This window comes from Helianthus annuus, chromosome 17 (genome assembly GCF_002127325.2).
Source record: "Helianthus annuus cultivar XRQ/B chromosome 17, HanXRQr2.0-SUNRISE, whole genome shotgun sequence".
Classification (NCBI taxonomy): Eukaryota; Viridiplantae; Streptophyta; class Magnoliopsida; order Asterales; family Asteraceae; genus Helianthus; species Helianthus annuus.
This window is the reverse complement of record NC_035449.2, coordinates 136,313,895-136,337,012: the sequence shown is the minus strand read 5'-3', so window position 1 is coordinate 136,337,012 and position 23,118 is coordinate 136,313,895. Positions and strand designations below refer to the sequence as shown.

General features: G+C 34.7%; 1 long non-coding RNA gene and 1 pseudogene across 4 annotated transcripts; both read right to left on the bottom strand.

The window, feature by feature from the left end:
- Nucleotides 1–8,406: 8,406 nt before the first annotated feature.
- LOC110925794 lies at nt 8,407–13,042 on the bottom strand. 4 transcript variants are annotated; one of them, XR_004885581.1, is made up of 11 exons: nt 12,711–13,042; nt 12,491–12,607; nt 12,306–12,386; nt 12,139–12,220; nt 11,943–12,042; nt 11,447–11,830; nt 11,255–11,363; nt 10,869–11,067; nt 10,197–10,295; nt 9,500–9,676; nt 8,407–8,724 (listed from the first exon to the last, which is right to left on the bottom strand). It is a non-coding gene; the product is annotated as an uncharacterized LOC110925794 (long non-coding RNA). The 4 variants fall into 4 exon arrangements; XR_002584741.2 differs by having other exon boundaries at nt 12,172–12,220; XR_002584739.2 differs by having other exon boundaries at nt 10,869–11,031; nt 12,172–12,220.
- Nucleotides 13,043–17,744: 4,702 nt separating this feature from the next.
- On the bottom strand, nt 17,745–19,386 carry LOC110925194 (annotated as a pseudogene).
- Between the last annotated feature and the right edge of the window lie 3,732 nt (nt 19,387–23,118).

Genomic DNA, 23,118 nt, shown 5'->3' with positions numbered 1-23,118 from the left:
TAGCGCATCTGCAAGTTTTTCAATCAATTCATCAGTATCTTTCTTAATTCCAAGTTTTGTCATATTTCTCACCAAGTTACAATATCTATCACTTATCTGCTTGGTGTTTTCAGTTTTCAAACCACGGAATAAATCGAATTCTTTCTTCATGAGAGACATCTTATTTTTGAGCATATCATCACTTCCAACAAATTTTGCTTCCAATTCTGTCCAAATTGAATAAGCAGTTCCATCATGTTGAAGCAATATCAAGATATCTTCTTTTATCGCTTGCTGAAGCAGACTCACCATCAATTTCTCATCTCGATATTTCTTTTTATATTCAGTACTCATTTCTCGAATTGTTTGCTGCACACCATTTGTAATGGGTCTAACATATGGTTCTTCAGTGTGTTCCCACGCATCCAAGTGATAAGCCTCGACCCAGTTTCCAAATCGTTCAGACCACATGTTATAATCATCAATATCCATGAGTTTAGGCGGTTTCTGAGACGTTCCGGTTTCATTATCAATCAAAGCATTCTGTGTAATTGAGATCGGACTAGCAAAGGCGTTATAGAATTCAGTATCCATTGTTCGATTGTCCAAAGTTCACAAGTTTACAAATTTCCAAGCTTAGACAAAATGTTCTCTCAAGCGAAACACTAACTGTCCAGAAAAGCGAAACTAGTCTAGACAGTCACAAGAGCGAAACTATGCTTTGTTCAGATAAGCGGAACCTTCTAGTGTCACTATGAGCGGAACTATATGTGTCTGTTCAAGCGGATCTCTTGATGTCTGTTCAAGCGGATCTCTTGAGCGGAACTACAAATAAGTGTCCTTGAAGCGAAACTAACTGTCCCATGGAGCGAAACTAGACTGTCACTGAAGCGAAACTACTGACATTTTGTCCACAAAAGCGAAACTATCCTGTTCCTTCAAGCGGACCTATCTGCTGATGTCACTTTTTGAACGTGCACGAATAAGCGAAACCCCAAAAATTCTACTTTCTAGGTTGATTTTAAATCTGAAACTTTCAAGGGTTTACTAATACATGATTCCGAGTGCAGTGTGTGAAATTGAGCTAGTTTTACCGTAAAAATTTTAGAAAAATTGAAGAAAGTGTAGAAAAACAGATGAAATGCAGCTGAAATGGCAAGAACTCCTCCTCCTGAGCTCTGATACCACTTGTAGGATCGCGTTCGGCCCTGTTTGAGTCGATCAGAAGAATTCCTATCCAAATCAAGAGGCGGAAACAAATGATTTGGTGCTATTTCAGTCGGATTCACTTTAAATTGTTGTTTTATTGATCTTGATAACGTTTACAAACTCTGACAGCACTTCGGCAGCACTTCGTGGCTAACCGGAAGAATACACCTTCAACACACACACTTAGGTTCGCTTGAATGACCTATTTATAGATCAACAGGTTTCACTTATACGGTCATGTCCGTATAAGCGAACCTACATCAATGACTAATAAGCGGACCTATCATGTTCTCATAAGCGAACCTATTAGACTGACACATAAGCGAACCTATTAGACTGACACATAAGCGAAACTAACTCTAACACACATTTCTTGGTTTTCGTGCCATGTCTAATCTATACAACACTAAGACTCGATGTAAGACGTAGTCGACAGACGTAGTGCACCAACACAAAGCCAAAATCACAAAAACATTAAAACAAACCAGATTAACATCAAATTTCCATCAAAGAACAAAAAAATCCCAACCACATCACGGATGCACATATCGGAAAATAAAAAACACATAGTCATTACTACTAACCTTTCCATCGACCAACCAAAAACATTTTTCTTCATTCCCTCACAATAGTACATTTCACCTCTCACTCTTATATAGCAAACGATACCTTGGATTAAGTGGTGGTAGCCTCACTACCTACAATAAAAATGGAATATTAAATCAAAAAACTGCTTGAACTTCACTAATAATTTGCATATATAGACTATGTATTTCTTTTGAAAAAAATCATATATGTAAATTGAGTGATTAAAACAAGTTGTTAAAGCTCATTTTCTAAGAATTTATTATTTTCTAATCGAACATTCTGAGTCTCTAAACACGCACTCAAAATGATATTCTAGATTTCGGTCACACAAATTTCGTCAACAAAATATAAATCTCGCTTGCAACCAAAACCATTTTCGGTTTATATTATCAAAGAAAAAAAACCCAAGCCCGTGTATTGAATCAGCCAAACCCCATGACTTTTTTTTGCAAAGGAAACCGAAATCCATATAACTAATTAGGCCCATAGTGAATGGACCAAAAGTCCAAACTCGATCGAGAGGGAGGGTAGGCCCATAGCGCCAGGGAGGCCGAACTAATTTTTGGCTTTATATTTGTAACTAGGACGTATCTCGCCGCGTTGCGGCGGGCGATGTATGCTTAATCAGTTAGTTTCTATATCTTTATACTTTATTTTCTTTTTCGTGGTTAACTTAGTCGAGACAAAAGAAAGTTAACGGGTTAACCTGGTTTAACACACAGGAAAAAAAAGAGTTATTTGTCTAATATCTAGCCAAAAAGAGACGATAATACAGCCCTTACGGATTTGTTTCGGATCACCAGCCCTCTATTTCTACACCCTTTTCCCGTCTTGTGGAAAGCTTTAAAACCAACTTAGGATGAAGTTGGGTGTTTGTAAATTTGTTTCAGATCTCTCTCTATTTCACCAGGTGAATGTGCAAGAAAAAAAGAAAGACAAATGGCCAAAGGGGTTTGAAAAGGTAGGAGATGCTTCAAGAAAGAAACCTCAAACATTAGTGGTGAATGGGTAAGAAGCAAAAAGCTCGGTGGTCAATGTGTTAACATCAAAGAGCATCCTAGCGCAAACGAACGTTGTAATTTGATATATACAAGTAAAGGAACCCCGCGTTTCACGGCGGGTTTTTTACCTCTGTAATAATTTGCTAAAACAACGTAACCAATTGAGTATAAAAAAACGAATTTACATAAACATAACCAATTAACGATAAGCGACAAATTAAGTTTCCAATAACATGCTTTCTGTGATGATATTTAACATAGCGATAAGTTATGTAGCACAAAAAGGGTTGTTTGTCGTTTGATCTGTTAGAGGCAAAGTAAAATCAAGGATAAACATCCTGTTAAGGCAAAGTAAAATAGTGGATGAACATTGAACAGGTCCAAATTTTCACCTTTGTAGCAACCTTTTAGCACTGGGAAAATCGGCTACTCGCTTTGGTTGTATGTTTTCAATCTTCTACCTGTGGAGCCTGTTTAAAATAAAAACAGCCAAGTCAATTTTTAGACACTAACCAGTTAAGGGGTTTTTTTATTACAAATTGAGTAATTTACATCTTGAAGCCTTTGGTTCCATTGTTCTCGCCAAAAATAAACACATTGAGTAATTTTAAAGCAAAAGTAGCAATTGCAATTGTCTTCATAGTAGTACGTTTCACCTTAGTTAGAATCGATGGCAAACCTTTGTAGTCCAGTTAGGATGCAATTTGATACCCAACAAAAGATTATTTTGTCTATAGGCAAATAATTATATAAATTGCCATAGTCTATACATATATCAGTTCATTTTTTGGCTCCTTTGTAAACACTAAATTTGTTTGCAGCCAAACATAGTGATTAAACAATCTAATTACTCACATCATAATCACTGAATTTTGTAACACCTAATGGCCACTTTCTTTTAGTATAAACTCATAACTATTTTCCTATTATTCTTAAAGCTTTCTTGTTTCTTTTGGGTCATATGACCCATATAGATAACAAACAAATAGATCTGGCGAAATCCAATCAGCACTATTTTTCAACTAAGAAACCATATTTTAGAGATTCTAAGATCAATAAGCTTAACCACAATTCGTTGTGATCAGCCTACGGTCAATCCTCCAAAATCTATTGAATCTTTTGCAAGCTGCTTATTTCATCATCTCAACCTCATCACATTCTGAAAATCTCAAAAATATCATGCAAGTTTAGATGTAGATGGGTTTTGGTTGAGGATTCTTACGCAAATCAAAGGAATGCTCAACACGTCTAATGAATGTCTCTTATATGAACTCTAAAGTAACCTGGAAATCAAGTCTTATAGGTAATTAATTAGCATAGGAAAGTAACGCATATGTCACAAAAAACAACAATCTACCACATAGGAATCACAATTCTTTACTATGCATATAAAAAAAGGGATACTTAGCACCGAAATACTCAATTTTTTTTTTTTTGTATCAACAAAAAAAAAATAAGAAAACAAAACATCTTTTTTACCAATCACAATTCTTTGTTATATGTAGTTTTCACACTGAACTCATCTTGACCGATTATAAATGCTTTTGATATAATCAATTATAGCAAGAAAGCTGATGATACTTACTTTTATGGTAACTACAACTAAGGCGTGCTAATAATACTGAATAATCGATTGAAAAAATTAATCATCTTGGACTGAGACATGCAAACCTGATTTGGGTTACCGGAATCTCGCCGGAACCCTAGCCGACTTCGTCGGAAAGTCAATCCACCTTGCCACACCGACCAGGCTCCGCCATCGTGCCCACCACCTCTCTCACTTCCTCTGTCCAGATTCTCTCTCTCGAACCACCTGAGTGACTAAAGGTCGTATAAAGAAGCCAAAGGTGTATGATGTCAGAGTGTTAGGTCGGTGGCCGGAGACTTGCCGGGTCTAGATCTGTTTCTATTCCACTTTCTTACTACTCTCTCTCTTCTTTCTCCAGTTTCCCCCACTCGATCTCTCTTCCGTAGATGTGCTGAGGGGTGAAAAATGAAAGAAAACAGACTTTAGTGGCAGAAAGGTAAAAGTCAAAAAGAGAGCTGGCGCAAACTATCGATGGTAATTGATATATATAATAATTTCTTATAATCTATTATATAAAACATAGAAAAGTAAACTAATGGGTAGACTCCATATTCAATACCTATATATTCGACGGGTTTGAGATTGTGCATGGACATTGTTGTCCAATTGGGTATGTAACTAAACTTTTTGTAATGTGTGTATATATAGGGTATGATTAGTTTATAAATAACATGTTTTCTAAATAGTGTGAGAGCCTATGTAAACATTGTGTTTTAAATATTGCCATGATGTATAGATTGTTTATTATATAAAAAAAAACCAAAGATAACAATTTAAAAAACATAGGAGAGGGTTATCTAAAGAATGCTAAATATTGCAAAAATCGTGAAAACAAATGAAAAAACCAATCAATACCATTTTTTTAACACAACCTTCATTGTAATTAAAATACAACATCAAAAAAAGAATATACAACGTCAAATAATATTGGCCACCAGGTTTTTTAGGTTTTTGGGTGTGGTGGTGGTTGGGGGGGGGGGGTGTTTAGGTTTTTGGGTTGTGGTGGGGGCGGGGTGGATGTTTAGATTTTGGGTGGTGGTGGGTGGGTTTATTTTGTTGAGTCCGCATTGGTTCTCGTGGCTCTCGCAATAAGAGTGGTTCTCAAATGAACCCTATCATATATATATATATATATATATATATATATATATATATATATATATATATATAGGGTAGGGATATGGTAAAAAGTGTCTAAAATGTAAGAAGGGTAAGAAGTGTTTTAAACCATTGGATATTTGATCTAATGGTTGAGATCAATAGGGTATAAAAATGTAAATTGTGTTTTAATTAGAGGGACCTTATGTAAAATTGAAGGGCAATAGTGTCTTTTTCAATGTTTGAAATATGGTAACCATATCATACACGACCAAAAACTCCTACATTCACTCCTTTTTCCTTAAATATCGGAATTAATGATTCACCTTAATTGTAGGAGGTCTTTGGTTGCATATTCGTCATACATTATCATAAAGAGAACTGTAATCAGATTCATGGCGTGGTGTTTTAAAACAACTGGATAAAATTGACTATGATTCAAGTCATGGTGTTTTATCTGGAGACATTGTTCATGGCGTGGTGTTTTAAACATCTATGATTCAAGTCATGGTGTTTTATCTGGATACATTGTTCATGGCGTGGTGTTTTAAACATCTATGATTCAAGTCATGGTGTTTTATCAATACAAAACATTCCCAGATTTTAAAACACCATGACTATGATTCAAGTCATGGTGTTTTATCTGGAGACATTGTTCATGGTGTGGTGTTTTAAACATCTATGATTCAAGTCATAGTGTTTTATCTGGAGACATTGTTCATGGCGTGGTGTTTTATCAATACAAAACATTCCCAGATTTTAAAACACCATGACTATGATTCAAGTCATGGTGTTTTATCTGGAGACATTGTTCATGGCGTGGTGTTTTAAACATCTATGATTCAAGTCATGGTGTTTTATCAATATAAAACATTCCCAGATTTTAAAACACCATGGCTATGATTCAAGTCATGGTGTTTTATCTAGAGACATTGTTCATGGCGTGGTGTTTTAAACATCTATGATTCAAGTCATGGTGTTTTATCTGGAATCCAATAAACATTGTATAAGGTTTTTGCGAAAGATGTTGTGGGGTTGTGTCGAAAAGATAAGAACAGAAAGGGTGTTACGGTGTGTCATGGTGGTGAGAAGGTGTTTCACCGGAGAGAAGGGAGGGGCTTTTGTGGGTGTCGGCTTGCCGGAAATACGGCCGGAGAAGGTCGTCGGACTTTACTTCGGTGACCGGAGTCTAGAGAGAGGCAGATTGTTTCATCTTGGGGGCTATGGTTTTGGTGGGGATGAGGGAGAAAGAATCGTAAGAAATAATATGTTTCCTAAAATTTCTCCTAAAATAGTTAACACATGATCTAATTTCCTTTAATTGACTTTAACTACTATTAGGAGTAAATTACATTATTACCCTTATTCATTAATATAATCGATGGACACATGTCAACACCAGATTATTTCTTACACTTCTTACACTTTAGCCACTTTTTACAGGATCCTTTACCTATATATATATATATATATATATATATAGTGGAGGGTTCAAATGAGAAGAATTTTTTTGTAAGAAGAAAAAAAAAGAAGTTCCAACCAATAAAAATGCTTCATTTTACTTCATTTAATATTTGCATTTAATTTCAATATAAGGGTATATTGGTAAACTTACAAAAATCATTAATTTGTATTCTTCCCCTTTAATAACTAACTAAATTAAATTTGTAACTCCTTTTCAAAATATATACTTTTTCAAAATAAAAAAACAACTTAATTTAAAGTGTAGAATAAATTACTAGTTGTGTAGGATAAATTATGAGTTGTGTAGGATATATTTCGAGGTGTGTAGGATAAATTTCGACTGTGTAGGATAAAATTCTATAATGTGTAAGGTATATGTAGGAAATTTTTGATATGTGTAGATTTTGTAGATTATATGTAGGATAATTAATGATTAGTTGACTAATTAATTAAAGAGTTTAAAATTAATGATATGAGTTATAAATAAAATAGTATTTTAGTAATATATCATTTCTTCTTTTTCTTCTTACATTAAATTTCTTCTCAAATGAACCTTCCCCTATATATATATATATATATATATATATATATATATATATATATATATATATATATATATATATATATATATATATACTAGTCGTTTACCCGTGCGATGCGGCGGGAAACATCACTTAGATTGGTGAGTTTAGGACTATGTACGGGGATGTAGTTTTCGATGTGGCGTGCGACGACGATGGTGTCAGTGTAGCAGAACGTGAGGGTCGGTTGCAGCCTTCTTCAACGGCGGAGAATCAGCGGTGTGCGGCGATTGGTGGTTTCGTGATGGCGTTTGGTGTTATTGTGTGACGGCCGGTTACCGGCTTCAGGAGAAAACAAAGAAAATTGTATGATTCTAGTTATGTTATGAAGGGTTTTTAAGATGTGGGTAAATCAAATTTTTTGAATGATAAATCGTATCATCAGTTACAATGAGGCCTTCGGCAGTGGCGAAGCTTGAAGTTTTCAACGGGAGGTAACTATGTAAATAACATTTAAAAAAAGAAAACACTGATATCTGCGCGATGCGGCGAAGGCAACATATTACAACGCCACACTCTAAAGCTTGAAAATTTTAGAGGTTTGTTGGGTGATTAAGAACATCCAACAATGTACTTATTCGGTTCACGCTTCTATCATTGTAGATGCCATTAAAAAGTTCATCACCAAACCCAGAACCAAAAGAATACGGGTTAGTTCAGTTTATTAAGCTCCTTATGTTTTGTCTGTTTAGCTCGTTATGTCTACATGTGTCACAGTATTCCAAAAGAATATGGTTTGTTAAGCTCCTTATGAATAGAAAGAGTTAGCAATGACGCATAAAAGTGTTAATTCGGTATGTTAAGCTTGTTACGTCCCACACGTCACACAATACTAATACCTAATAACATTTATAATAGTCAACTAAAGGGTTCGGTTTATAATAGTCAACTAAAGGGTTCGGTTTATAATAGTCAACTAAAGGGTTTGGATGTGAGTATACACCTTCCCGCGTCACCGGTTTATAATATGAAAGGCACCCGAGTTCCTTGATAAACATGTTGACCAGTGGTAGGGAATCAAAAATACAACCACTTATCAGTGTGCTATACATGTAACTTATATGATAATGTTTATTATATTCTTTAATGTTGTCAATGAGCAGAGTGCAAACTTCCAACCAACGCTTCGATTAAGATTACATAACAATGCATCAATCCACTCACTCTTTCCTGAATTGAGTACTCCGGTGACTACGGTCAACTCTCCTGGCACAACCTATGCACAGACCACGTCATTGTCATGATTACAAGGTATCTAACATGTAATTAACAAACAAATGAACAATCATGCCTATTTTATTTAGTGGTGGCTTTCTAGTTATAAACGTTAAACTTTATATCTAACGGGTAAAATTTGAAAGTTGCTTAAAAAGAAAATTGATTGCCCAAAGTGTACTTATAATGCCTAAAACCTCTTGTGAAAAGAAGCCTAAACCAGCCAAAATTATTTTATTTAAAAATTTTAACTATTGTTAAAATAATATAAGGTGATTAAGGTCTTCTAATCGCTAATGACACTATTATTTATATAAAATAAAATAATTGGTAAAAAATGTTTTGAATGAGAGTATTTCACCTAATAGTGACCAAGTTTCTTCATCATTTCATTTAAGTCACTCAAAACATATTTCCAGCTACAAAAAACATCAAATTTCAATATCATTCCACTGTTGTATTTTTTTTTTGGTAAATGTTAAAAGTGACATAAATGAAATGTGAAACTTGGTTAATATTTAATGATTACTTTTTCAAGTTTAACCTAAAGTAAACGGTAATTGCAAAGTAAAAAGTTACTTATTATATCCAACTCTCATTATTGTTCCATTTAGGCCTTTCAATTTAATTCGTTATATATAAGTGACTTTACCGGCACAATAATGAAACTCGGTTACTATTTTATTACTTTATCCCGTTTTGGATCAAACCGACTTAAGCCAGCCTGTTTTGGGACGTAACAAAAGGTTACAGGTTTTAAAGAGCAATTAACATACATTATATAAATCCTCCAATGCTTTCCATCCGGTTGAAATGCTCCGTACCAAGGGTTTGATGGTAATATGCATTAATTTCACTGAAGTAATCTCTGAAGTTGAGTAACCCTTTAATAGCTCTTCAGCTAAGGCTTGACCAGGCGCATCTCCATCGGGGGCAAGTATTATGCGAGACGCCTGCAAAATAGCAATATTTATGCTGACCTTAAAACTTTTAAATCTATATATACAGATATAGATGTCACAAATGGACGGGTCAGATAATAGGTCAAAACGAGTTGACCCGCACCACTTTGTTGTTCATTTTAGACCTTTGGAAAATAACTAACACGTTAAATATGATTGAAGAAACTAAGCTACTGCAACAATAATCCATACAATTAAGTAAACTGATTTAGAAGGTTGTATATGAATTCTAGAAAGAAAAGCGTAACACTTTGGGTGACTTCCTTCTTCGTTACATATTTATTTGACCCATTTGAGAATACAACAAGACCTAAATCGACCCAATTGAAAGTAAAGGGGTTGAATTCGCCACCTATATACCAATGTAACACAATCAAGAATATGCCCATATAATCAGGAAGATTAATTGGGTCAAAACCACAATCTAATTATTAATATGCAGATAATGGTAGTGTTTGATGCTTATTACTTGGTGTGCTTTAAAGAGTTTATTTTTTTAGAAGAGGTCAACCTTTTTCTTAGTCAAATCTTGTTTCCATTTTGGCAACTTATAAAACTCCTCTCGCGTCATCCCAAGCACAGACTCAAATTCTTCAACAGAAAGATAAGCCTAAAACAAACAAAAAGCATAATTAAGCAATTAATTATTCAAAAAATCATCAAAAATGGACATGTTAACCAACAATTTTACCAAAATAAACATTGACATTGTGAACCAATACAAAAGGATAAGTGTACCAGATGGCGCAATTTTCGACCACTACTTGGCCGAGTCAAAAAATGATGAGCGCCCCCTAGTACAACTTGCGGCTGGAGTGCGACATGTTGTTTTTTAATTGGTTTTTAGATGGGGAGAAATTTTTGCCATCTCGTACAAGTGTCAAGTTTTTATTGTTTATAAAAGTCCATGTTTAGTGTTCATACTTTTTCAAAAATTTTCACCACTTAAAGGAAACTGCTGAATGAGGCAAACAAGCCGAAAGGCGTCTAAGACGAAATTTTAATATTTTAAAACCTCCAAAATTATGTTATTCAAAAAATTAGATTATTACTGACATAATACATGAGTTGTGATAAAAAAAAGTTCCGGGCCAGCCCAACTTGTAATGGCCAGTTTCAACCCAAACCGATCAAAACCTGCAGAACCCTTCAGTACAGCAATTGGTACAGTAGTTGAACCCACCCACAAAACCAGTAGCCTATTTTGCAATATGATGCCGCCAAATTCCATTTTGCAATATGATGCCGCCAAATTTGATGCAACCAGTTCTCGATAGTGCCTTTTGCAGAGTGTTGACCAAAACTGAGACCCAACAACATCAGCTCTTTTGCATCGTAACATACAGCTGCATTTGGAATTTAGCCAATTTGACATTATGAAACTGCGAGTCATGAAACCAGTCAAACGGTTGAAAATTGTCCAAGTTCAATTCTAATTAAGTATATATTTATTGTAGCAACAGGCTAAAAGTTGCAAATAAGAAGATCTACTTATAGGTTAGCCACCGTTAAATGAAGTCTACATAATACAGTACAAAAATACATGTTTTGAATTAGCGAACATCTCACCTCAGGCTTTAAGTCCCGGTGAACAACACCTTGAAGATGACAAAACGCAACAACTGTCAACATTTGTATTAACACCCCCTTAGCATCATATTCTGTGTATTTTCTGCCCCTGCAACGTACGCAATTCTTTTAAAATACTCGCTTTTGAAGAAAAAAATACAACTTCAAATACATACAACACGAAATGCTAACCTTGAAAGTATTCTATCTAAAAGCACTCCTCCTTCACAATTTTAGATCCGAGCAACAATTATCAAAAATCCGGCAAGCACAATCACTGGAACATACTGGCGCCCATCGCAAATCTCAGATAAAACGCAGAAGCACAACAATCAGTCTGGTTCCCAATTAAATCTCTGTTAAAACCCAGAAGCACACAGATCTCATGTGCAACACAAAATCCAAAGAGAGCATGCCAGAGTCACCCAGATACATTCATAATACGGTAACGACTCACTTATAAGACATCAAGATTATGTAGAGCCTGAAGGGTCAGCAGCACTTAATGTTAGCCACACTGAGCCATTATATCAAGTTTGTGGGAAGGATTTCCAGCCTACCATCTAAATGCTTCCCCTAATAAAACAACACTTGCATCACTTGTAATTATAAATCAAATATTGGCATCTAGAAACCAAAGTAAACTGTTTAAATAAAGGTAAAATACCGCATCTCAAACATAATCTACCTTATCTGGTGCAAACTTCAACTTGCTTTAAGTCCTGTCAAAGAAGTCATCTTCACTTTTACCCTCAAAATATGGAGGTCGAGTAAACATGGATTTGATTCTTCCAAAAGAACATAAATTAATCAACTAAAATTCGTAATATATTGACAATAATCATTAAATAATCAAAATATAAATCAACTAAAACGCAAAGTACTTAGGGTGAGGGTCAATAGAGATCTGAAATTACCAAGGCTTGTGTCATCGTCTTCCACCCACAACCACTATCTTTGAGGAACCTAACACATATCTGAAAGTATTACCCACAAACAAAATGGTAGATCGACTCAAATAACAAACAAAATAGGTAGACATGATTGTTACCCTTTTTGACAGAGATGGCAGTCCAGCATGCCGGAACCCTAATCGTCTTACGGAAGCCATTTAAAGAGGATCTTTGTGTTTCTACAAAACAAAATTAAAGTAAAAAACATTAAAAAATAACCAAAACTGAAGAAACAAAATACATACAATCTCAACAATGGCGTCAAATTTATGCAAAAGATTACCGCTGGTACACGCAGCAGAGTTCATCAAACCTTCATAAACCCTAGAGCATCCATTATCTCGGCACGGATTCCGACTGGAATCTCTGAAGAAACGTGACGCATTCCTTAAACCATGACCTACAAAAAAAAGACGATCCATGTCACAACACAAACAAATGCAAGTGAAATCCATTGAATGAATGAGAAATAGTGTTCAAAATCAAAACACGACGTCACTTACCCTTGACGAAGGTAGCAATAACACCAAAAATACCCTAAATCAGAACTGAGAGGTCAGAATCTTCATTTTCACTAGTGAAATTTTCATGGAGAAAAACCCAAGATCCAGATCCAGATCTGGAATCGCCAGAGAGAGAGAAAGAGAGAGAGAGAGAGGGGAGCAGGGAAGCGGGCGATTTTGAAATGTTTTGAAATGGTGAAACCCTAATGTAAACTGAGAGGTCAGAATCTTCATAGATCTGGTGAAATTTTCATGGAGGAAAACCCTAGATCCAGATGTGGAATCACCAGAGAGAGAGAGAGAGAGAGGAACAGAGAAGCGGGCAATTTTGAAATGTTTTGAAATGGTGAAACCCTAATGTATATCCCGTGTTTTTTATTAGGAGGGTATGAGTGGAAAGTGAAATTTTCTGGTGCTTAAAAGACTTGTACATCATGCTTTAGGGGTGCTTTAAGGAAATTTCAATGACCTTATGAAGTCCTTTGGATATGTATATTATATATAGTATAGATATATATATATCGGGTAAGGTTCATGCGAGAACCACCTTTATTGCGAGAACCGCGAGAACCAATGTGAAGACAACCTAAAATAGCTAAAAAAAACCTAAAAAAAAAACCTAACCCCCCCCCCCCCGGTCAAAAAAAAAAAAACTTAACCCCCCCAAGCTAAATGCTAAAAACTAAAACCCCAAAAAACCTAACCCCCCTCCCCCCCCCCCCCCCCTAAAAAAAAAAAAACCTAAACCCCCCTCCCCCACCCCCAAAAACCTAAACCCCTCCTAAGCTAAAATGCTAAAAACTAAACCCTCAAAAAACCTAAAAAAATCTAAAAAAAATCTAAAATATTTTTTTTAATATTTTTTATGTTAAAATCGGTACTTTTAGTAGCCAAAAAAAATTTAAAAAAGGGTTGTGTTCACATTGGTTCTCGTGGTTCTCGCAATAAAGGGTGGTTCCTAACGGATCTTTGTTATATATATATATATATATATATATAAATATATATATATATATATATCTATATATATACATATGTATATATATATCTATATATATACATATGTATGTATATATATATCTATATATATATATTTATATATATATATATATATATATATAAATATATATATATATATATATCTATATATATACATATGTATATATATATCTATATATATACATATGTATATATATATCTATATATATACATATGTATATATATATCTATATATATACATATGTATATATATATATATATATACATATGTATATATATATATATATATATCTATATATATATATATATATATAAATATATATATATATATATCTATATATATACATATGTATATATATATATCTATATATATACATATGTATATATATATCTATATATATACATATGTATATATATATATATATATATATATATATATATATATATATATATATATATAGGGAGGGGCTCATGCGAGAACCACCTTTATTGCGAGAACCACGAGAACCAATGTGAACATGGGGCAATTTTATAAATACCCAAACAATTATTAAAACACGCACCTGATGTCGGACTTCAATCATATATTCAATTATAATCAATATAGCCTTTCACGTCCGAACTATCCACAGGCTCTACACATTCTCTCCATCTCTCCACTCCATCTATCTGCATTTCATTCTGATTACATACGAATCTCTCAACATTTCACCATCATCAGTTCGTCGATTACAATCGATTCACCATATCGAAGCATTTGGATTGACATTTTATCGGAGATTTGAGATTTTACAAGCATATACTTCAGATTTCGTCATACATTCGAGGTTAGTTCCCAAAATTTTGAACAAAATTAGTCGTATAAACTTTGTTACGAACATAATCACAGATCGTACTTGTTTTCTTACATTCGTAATTAGGGCAACGTGATTGTAAACACTGTGGATTTATAATCCGTTCGCAATTAGGGCTAATTAGGGCAACGTGATTACAATAATAGTCATTATGACAATATATTAAGGAATAACCATCTGAATCGTAATACAATCGCCAAAACATGTGGTGTATCATTGATAATGTGCATTGTAACATAGATATTGTGCAATGTAACATATATACTTTGTGCATTATAACATTTATATTGTCATCTAAATCGAGCACGTCTGCAAGTTTATACAAATCGGTTGTGCTTTTTTATATGATATATATTACGTCGTTTGCATATTGTTGATTCGGAATTCGTGTTGTATTGTGTGATATATTGGTATGCACATGTGCATATGTTGACATCATAAGTTTATCACAAAATATGTTATTAAGGTAATGTTTGGTATTATATATGCACATGTGCATAAATTGTAATAATAAGTCAATATGCACATGTGCATAGTTTGCAATAACATGTGAATAATGTATTTTAGTTTTATTTTGATGTAATGTATGGTTATGCACATGTGGATTTCATATTAAATTATGTTAATAAGATGTTGTTGTGTGATATATGCATATATACATATATGCACATGTGCATAGATTTACAAAATATGTTATTATGCACACGCACGTAATTTGTCATATTATGTTATTGATATATTTAACAGCTATTAAGGTATTTAATGTTTTTGAACATGTTAATTGTAGATCATCGATTGAAAAAAAAATCAATTTTTTTTGAAGAAAGTCACATATGTATTAAAATCAAGAGATGAAGGATCGTCAAAAATGCTAGATGCAGACACGGACGCAGACGCAGGCGCAACGAAAGAGAATATGAATAATAAACAAAAAGGTTATATTATGTTGATTATTTATAATTCTTATTTTGATTGATCAGTAATTAAATATGTTTTTATGCACATTTGCTTCATTGTATTAATGTTTTTTTGTTGATAGTATACTTTGTATAAACATGTTAAGTTTATAAATGAAGATGTGAAAAAATCGAGGAAAGATGTGCACAAGGACATTAATAGGAGGTTTAGCAAGCGGAAACAAGAGGAAACAACAAATGAAGGTTTTGTTGAAGTTCGCACGACAAATAATAGAAGGTTATCAACATTAAAAGCCAATAGTGACAAGGATGTCAATAAGGCAGATAACACTGTTGTTGATGGTATGTGTTATTTAATTTTTTTTAAATAAACTTTAAGATGCACATGTGCATTACTATGTAAAAACATCTCATAACATGTGTTATTGCATTTGCACATGTGCATATAATGTGTGGATAAACAGGTTCAATGAAAGAAGGGATATCATCAAAAAGAGTTAATAAACTAGCAAAAAAATCAACATCACAAACAGTTAAAACAATCGCAGAAAAGACAGAGAGTAAAGAAATTGTTAGAGGGACAGAATGTAAAAAAATTGTTAGAGCTGTCAACTAGAGATATATACGGGCACGTTTGTTGCCACATCAAATGTTGATGGGGTTGGACACAATGTCTAAAAAACAGAAGGTTGTAGTTAAAAAAATGGGGTTTGATAGTATTTTGAATTTTAAAACAGACAGCTTACCATCAAAATTGTCACATTTTGTGATGGATAAGTTTAGAGGGAAAGAGATGGTTATTAAATTGGATGTTGGTAACATAAAGGTGGACGAGGATGTAATTAGTGGGTTGTTAGGGTTAAAGAACAGTGTGGTTGTTTTGAACTGTCAACGGAAAGAGAAAATGAAAGGGAAAAAAAGGACAAAATAAAGAAGACGAAAAATGTGCATAGTTATGTACATCTGCAAACTTTGACAGAATGGGTTATTAAGGTCATTCATGCTGATATACATGTGCATAATTACGCAATATGCACATGTGCATAATTTGCCAGAATATGTTAATAAGGTCGTTTATGTTGATGCACATGTGCATAATGTATATAGTGCTAATAAACTTAAAGTTAATGCACATATTCATTGATAATTTATGTTTATTGATCCTACGTTTTATTTTATTTTATTTTGTTTATTATTGTAGATCAACAATGGAAAAAAATTAAAGAAAGCATCTTTTTTTTTGAAACCAAGGGATGAAAGGTCAATTAAAATGCTGGATGGAATGGAATATGATTACACGACGGTTAAACAAAAAGGTGATGGTTAAACAAAAAGGTAAAAAAGGTTGATTAATGTTTGATGATCCAGATGGGAGTTTATGCACATGTGCATCCCTTTATTAAATTCATGTTAAATAATATCACTTATGTAAACACATTAAATATATCGTGCAATATATTGTGCAGGTGCGCAAGAAGAAACAAACACAAAAAAAGGCGGGCAATTAAGCGAACTCGTGATGAAACCTCAAAAAAAGGAGGTTACGTGTTGAAACATAAAAAAGGAGGTGACGGAGTGCGTACAGTAAAGAACAAGAAGTTGGCAAGATCAACGGTAATAGCGACGGTTGATACTGATGACCATATGGTTGTATTCAGATTCAACATAGGGTATCCAATATACCATGCCATTAGGTGTAGAATGTACAATATTTGTAATTGTTCCTGTAGTGTAGAATGTACAACACTTGTAATTCTTCATGTATACATAAAAAGTAAAACATATAACATTGTAATTAAGAAGGCATATGGCGTGTGTACGCACGTGTTCAACATTTATTCGGTGATGATTACAGGGCGTTGGTAATGTGATGCACATGTGCATAACATTATGTACTGATGGTTAACAGTTTATTTGTGATGATCATGGATGGTTATTAATATAATGCACATGTGCATGATTATGTAATATATGAAAATAAAAGTAATGAATGTAAGAAATAACAGTTATTTGTTTAATGTTTATTAGTAATGATTATTGGGTGTTAATAATGTGATGCACATGTGCATAATTATGTACTGTTGGTTAACAGTTTATTTTTTTGATGATTATAGATGGTTGTCAACATAATGCACATGTGCAGGATTAGATGATGTATGAAAATATAAGTAACTTATGTAATAAACCAATTGTTTGTTTAATGTTTAATGATAAAAAAGAAAAGGGTTGATAATTAAACATGGATTATGGTGTAAAATTACAAATTAAAGCCTTGAAATAAACTTGGAAATCTTAGCTGAGAAAAAAAAACAGAAAAAAACAATCGAAAGCAAATTAAAGCAATAGGGGATCATGTATCCATAGATTCATAACATCATTTCTTTCTACAACTCCTCTTTTTTATTCTTCATGCCCTCCCTTTTTTTGTATTTTACTTCCTGAGTGTTACAACCTACATTTTGATTCTCGACCACAACTAGATCGTCGCCCGTTAGAGCTGCTGCTTGCATTCTCATTTCCATGACCAACAGCTTGACCCTGTCCACCACCATCATCTTTCTCAATCTCCACATGTGGGAAGCTTCTCTCCAGCATCTCATCGCCAATATCGACATCTTCTTCCCCTGCTTCCTTCTTGTTTTTCTTCATCCCCTCAACCTGAATTCAACACAACCATTCAAATAAAACAACAAGCAAGTCTTCCAGTTTTCCAACAATTGAAAAGCTTACATCGTCAATGTCGACCGTTGCGCTGTTTACTAAAAGTGCTTGCCTTTTCGTCTTGCTCACTAGTTTCTTCCAGTTGGTGACAAACCGATCGAGCTCCCAGAGCGTTTCTGTGTCCAAAGCCTCTATGTCAAGCTCTATTTCATCACCCTCTTGCGCCAACTAATCGTTCCTCTTACGTACGATCTGCAACAACTGTGGCATCTTCTCTGGTGGCATACTTTGCAGCCCTAACCCCAATTTCTGTTTATCTTCCATGTTTATGTCCCTCTTGTTCGGATCCTTGGCTCTGGGCTTGGGCAGCTTCGGCATAGTTCCTCGTGTCGCTGTTGATGACGGTTTGATCTGTTCTGGTTCTGGTTCTGCAGCCTGCATTGGCGATGGCATCCGCATAGGCAGCTGAACAACAAGTGGGATGATCGGTTTAGATGCAGTCGAGTGATTTTGCTTGTTTAAAACAGGAGCAATCGGGTCACTAAATTTCGGCTTCTTGGATCTCTCAGGCATCTGTATATCGTCCCACGAACTTCAATAGAATTCATATACAGCAGAAAACTCATTCACACGCTGATTAGTAGGCAATTTCGCCTGAATCGGTCTAAAAAGCATCTCGAAATAGAACAGCAGCTGATGAGCCATTCCATGAACCACATCCGCCTTGGGGTTATAAAGCATCGCATTCTCAAACACCAACCGAACATCGGAGGCAAAATCAAGTGGACTAGAATACATATTATTGGATAAATTCAACTTAACCACACCCAAGTCTAGTAGTATAGGTTTATCTGTAAAACTCGACTTATTTTCCGAGTGCCAACCCCACCCATATTAACCCGTCTTCATTCTGGTGTCTCTCAGCTATGCCAAAAGTTGCATAAACTCCACCCATGCATCCCCGGTTGTCGGCTTGTTCTTCCATTTGCAATCCCACATAGTCAACCCCCCTATTTTTTGTAGTTGTCCGCCACCCAAGACCCTTTGTTTGCTGCCATTCTGTACATAATTGGATAGTTATCCATAAGATTCAATACCACTCGAGGAAGACGACTCACCACTGCTTGAACTGCTCGATCTGCTAGAGCTGCTGCTTGCATTCTCATTTCCATGACCTGCAGCTTGACCCTGTCCACCACCATCATCTTTATCAATCTCCACATGTGGAAAGCTGCTCTCCAGCATCTCATCGCCAATATCAACTCCCCTATTTTTTTGTAGTTGTCCGCCACCCAAGACCCTTTGTTTGCTGCCATTCTATACATAATTGGATAGTTATCCATAAGGCACTTGTTCATAATCCATAAATCAACGACATAGTCTAATTTTCAACATAATGCACATGTGCATGTAATTTAATACAATATCATTTGCAATCAACATAATGCACATGTGCATATAATTTAATACAACATCATTTACAGTAAATATAATGCACATGTGCATATCATTTAATACAATATCATTTACAAAGTATATACATCATTTACAGTCAACATAATACCTTTTAGTCACAAATCGAATGAATTGCAACTCTTGATGTTCTGTATTTATAGGTGTATTGTGTCTGTCAACTGTATTATCGGAAGATGGACCAACAATGTCACCAACAATGTCTGCATCAGATGTATGAGAAGGAAGGATTATCAGAGAATGTATGAGGAAGAACATCAGATGTAAATGGTGATGTAGAGGATGCTGTAAACACCGTTTCCCGTTGCCACCGCTGTGAAATCCGGTGTGTTACGTGATTGCCGTCGTAAACACCATGCCAACTGCAACCACCGTGAAATACGTGAACACCGACTATATATATGCGGTGAAAACCACCGTGTACGACTCTCCGCCACCGTGAAACCGCCGTGAATGCCTCTTAGCCGATTGTGGAGACCATGAACTATTGAGCTGCTGAAACCCTAAAATGGAGACAACAGTGACATAAGGAAAAAAAGAACACGTGTATTTTTGTATAAAGAATATAATTACAAAAAATGCCATGTGTTCACACTGGTTCTCGCGGTTCTCGCAATAAGAGGTGGTTCTCGCATGATCTTCTCCCTATATATATATATATATATATATATATATATATATATATATATATATATATATATATATATATATAATATTAGGTACGAGATCAGGAGAAAACGCCCTAAAGTGTGAGAACAGTGAGAACGGATCCTGGTCTAACACTGGCACGCGACATAGTAAAGGGTGGGGGGGGGGGTTGTCCTTTTATATTCTTTTTTTAAACGTGTCTCACAACACCTCTCCATTTTTTGGCGTTTAACAAATACATGGCGTTTTTATTTTTTTTTTAGATCAGGAGCATAGTAAATATTTTGGCGTTATATGTGCGTCACCCAAATTGAATAAAATCATATAGTAATTATAAGTTATCTTCCTCCATGGCGTTTCTAAAATTCATTAGGCGTTTTTGTAGATTTCAACAGTTTATATAGGTTATCAAGGTAAATTTCTTGGCGTTCATGTGGTTTTTAAATTCATTAGGAATTTAAAAGAGTACAGTTAAGACGAAATCAAACAAAAACGAATAGTCTTCTGTGGATGGTATTACATCTGAGATGTAACCGTTCTTGCTTGTTCATCCAGAATCCAACTGGTAACTTTTGGTAGATTAGTATCTTCAACATCATTATCATCATCATCATCATCATTTGCTGGAATTTTTCTCTCTAATCTTTTAATTACTCATCGATTCCTCTGAACGGATTCATCCATACTAAGTATGGCTTTGATTGTTTTGACTTTTCACCCTTCTTCTATCAGAGAACTTAATGATGAAACGTCCCTCTGACCTCTCAAACCTCCATGCAATAACATGTACCATTTTTTTTTAAATTATATGGCGTTTTAGACAAGATGTGGCGTTTTAGTGAATGTGTGGAGTGTGAAGCTTTTGTTTAACTGTTATACTTATATAATGAGTTTTTTTTTTGTGTGTGGGGGGGGGGGAGGTAGATATTTGTTTTTGGCGGTAGAAAATAAGTAATTTTCTTGATGTGTATTTTTTTTATCAATTGTTGTGCCACGTAGGATGCAGACCTATAATGTGACAGGCAATTATGGCGTTTTGAAAAGATAATTAAATTCAATTTCCCATGTAGTGGCTTTTAATATAATAAGTGTTTAGCAATAATGTTTCCGTCTCTTCATTTTACTGTTTGCAGTTACTGTTTCGTTCAGTTTCATCTGTCAATTAGTGTTGTTGTATTCTAATAATACATTGTTTGGCATTTTTGGCGTTTTATATAGCAACAACGTGTTTTGCTAGCATCTGTTCTCACAATTTTCATACTATCAGGCGTTTTGGTGTTTGTAGTTTTTGGCGTTTTATACTCAATTTTTTTGTTAGTAGAGAATTAGATAATAAACAACAGAGAATTAGATAACAAACAATAGAAAATGAAAAAAAAAAAAATAAAAAATGCTAATCTAATTTCTCATCCAAATCTTCACTCCCATCAGCCTCTTCTTCCTGAACCTTTTTGGCATTTTGAACCTTTTTGAATACCTTACCTAGATGCCAATTTTCCTACATAATGTCCATCTTTAGAAGAAGCTTATTTTTTGTAGGATCTTGCGATTGACCCGAATGAGTCGTTTAGAGGAGTTTTACTTTGTTTCAGGTGCGGAAAACAAGAAACAAAGCTAGAAACAGCTTGCAATTCACTTTTAACATTGATCTGATTAATCTAACAACGAATACAGTCAGTCCTCACACCGGCAGCACTTCGGTATGGAATACAAGGACTTCGTTACTGATTTCGCTCCTGAGGACCTATATATAGGGTCTTGATTCCGCTCGTAATGACATACTGTCATTTGGAGCGGAAATAGCCACTTGTGATTCTGGGCGGAATCACCTACATGTGATGTTTGGAGCGGAATCAGCCTCTTAAGCACCCTAAACATGCTAATTTCTTGTACAACGTGCCCTGATCTATACAATCTAATCTAAGACTCGATACAAGACAAAGTCGACAGATGCATGTACTAACAGACTCCCCCTCAGATGTTGACGAGTCTTACGTGTCGAGTCTTCTCAAACTTCAGTCTTGATCAGTCTCCGGGCTTCACTCTCTCTTCTTATCTTCAGATTGTCTTCAGACTCCCCCTTGCGATATGCTGGCATTCCTTAAGTTCATCAGCATCATCAGCTTCAGGATCGTTGTCTGGCTTTCACAGATCCATGATCGTTAGACTGGCTCAAACTTTGATTACGGAATCAAAACCTGGCACATGTTTTATCCACAGAGTCCTTAGGTATCGGAACCTGGCTCTCAAACACATAAGCTTCTCTGGATCGATCAAACTGGCTTACTACCTCACAGCTTTTAATTTCCAAGATCGAAACTTGGCTCTAGTTCTGCTCAGGATCGATAACCCAGCTCATACTTAACCTGCATAAACTCTACCTCAAAGTAAGTTTTCCACATTTAACAATTTAGAGTATATGCACTAACATTGACTCTCTCTCAAAAGAAACTATCTTCTTTGATAAATCACTTGTTGATTTAAAAACACATTTGATGTTCAAGACACACTCCCCCTCACAAACAATGTCATCATGTTTAGCACTTGAGACTTTGAAAATCAGCTTTCCAACATCAGTTGTCGAATTTTTTTTTTTAATTTTTCAAAAGTTTATGCTAAAACACACCGAAAATCTTTTTGGATTTTGAAAAGTAAAGAAAATAAAAACATCAAATTGTAGAAATAAAGAAATGGAAAAATGAAATATTTACAAACAATATTTTTGCGAGTTTGTGTAAGAGGATCATATCAGTTTATGAGACGAGTCACTAACACCGTTAAGCTTGATTACATTTTAAGCTCTAAACAATTCACCTAGATTGTCAGTATATTTGTCCACTTAAATTTTCACACAAA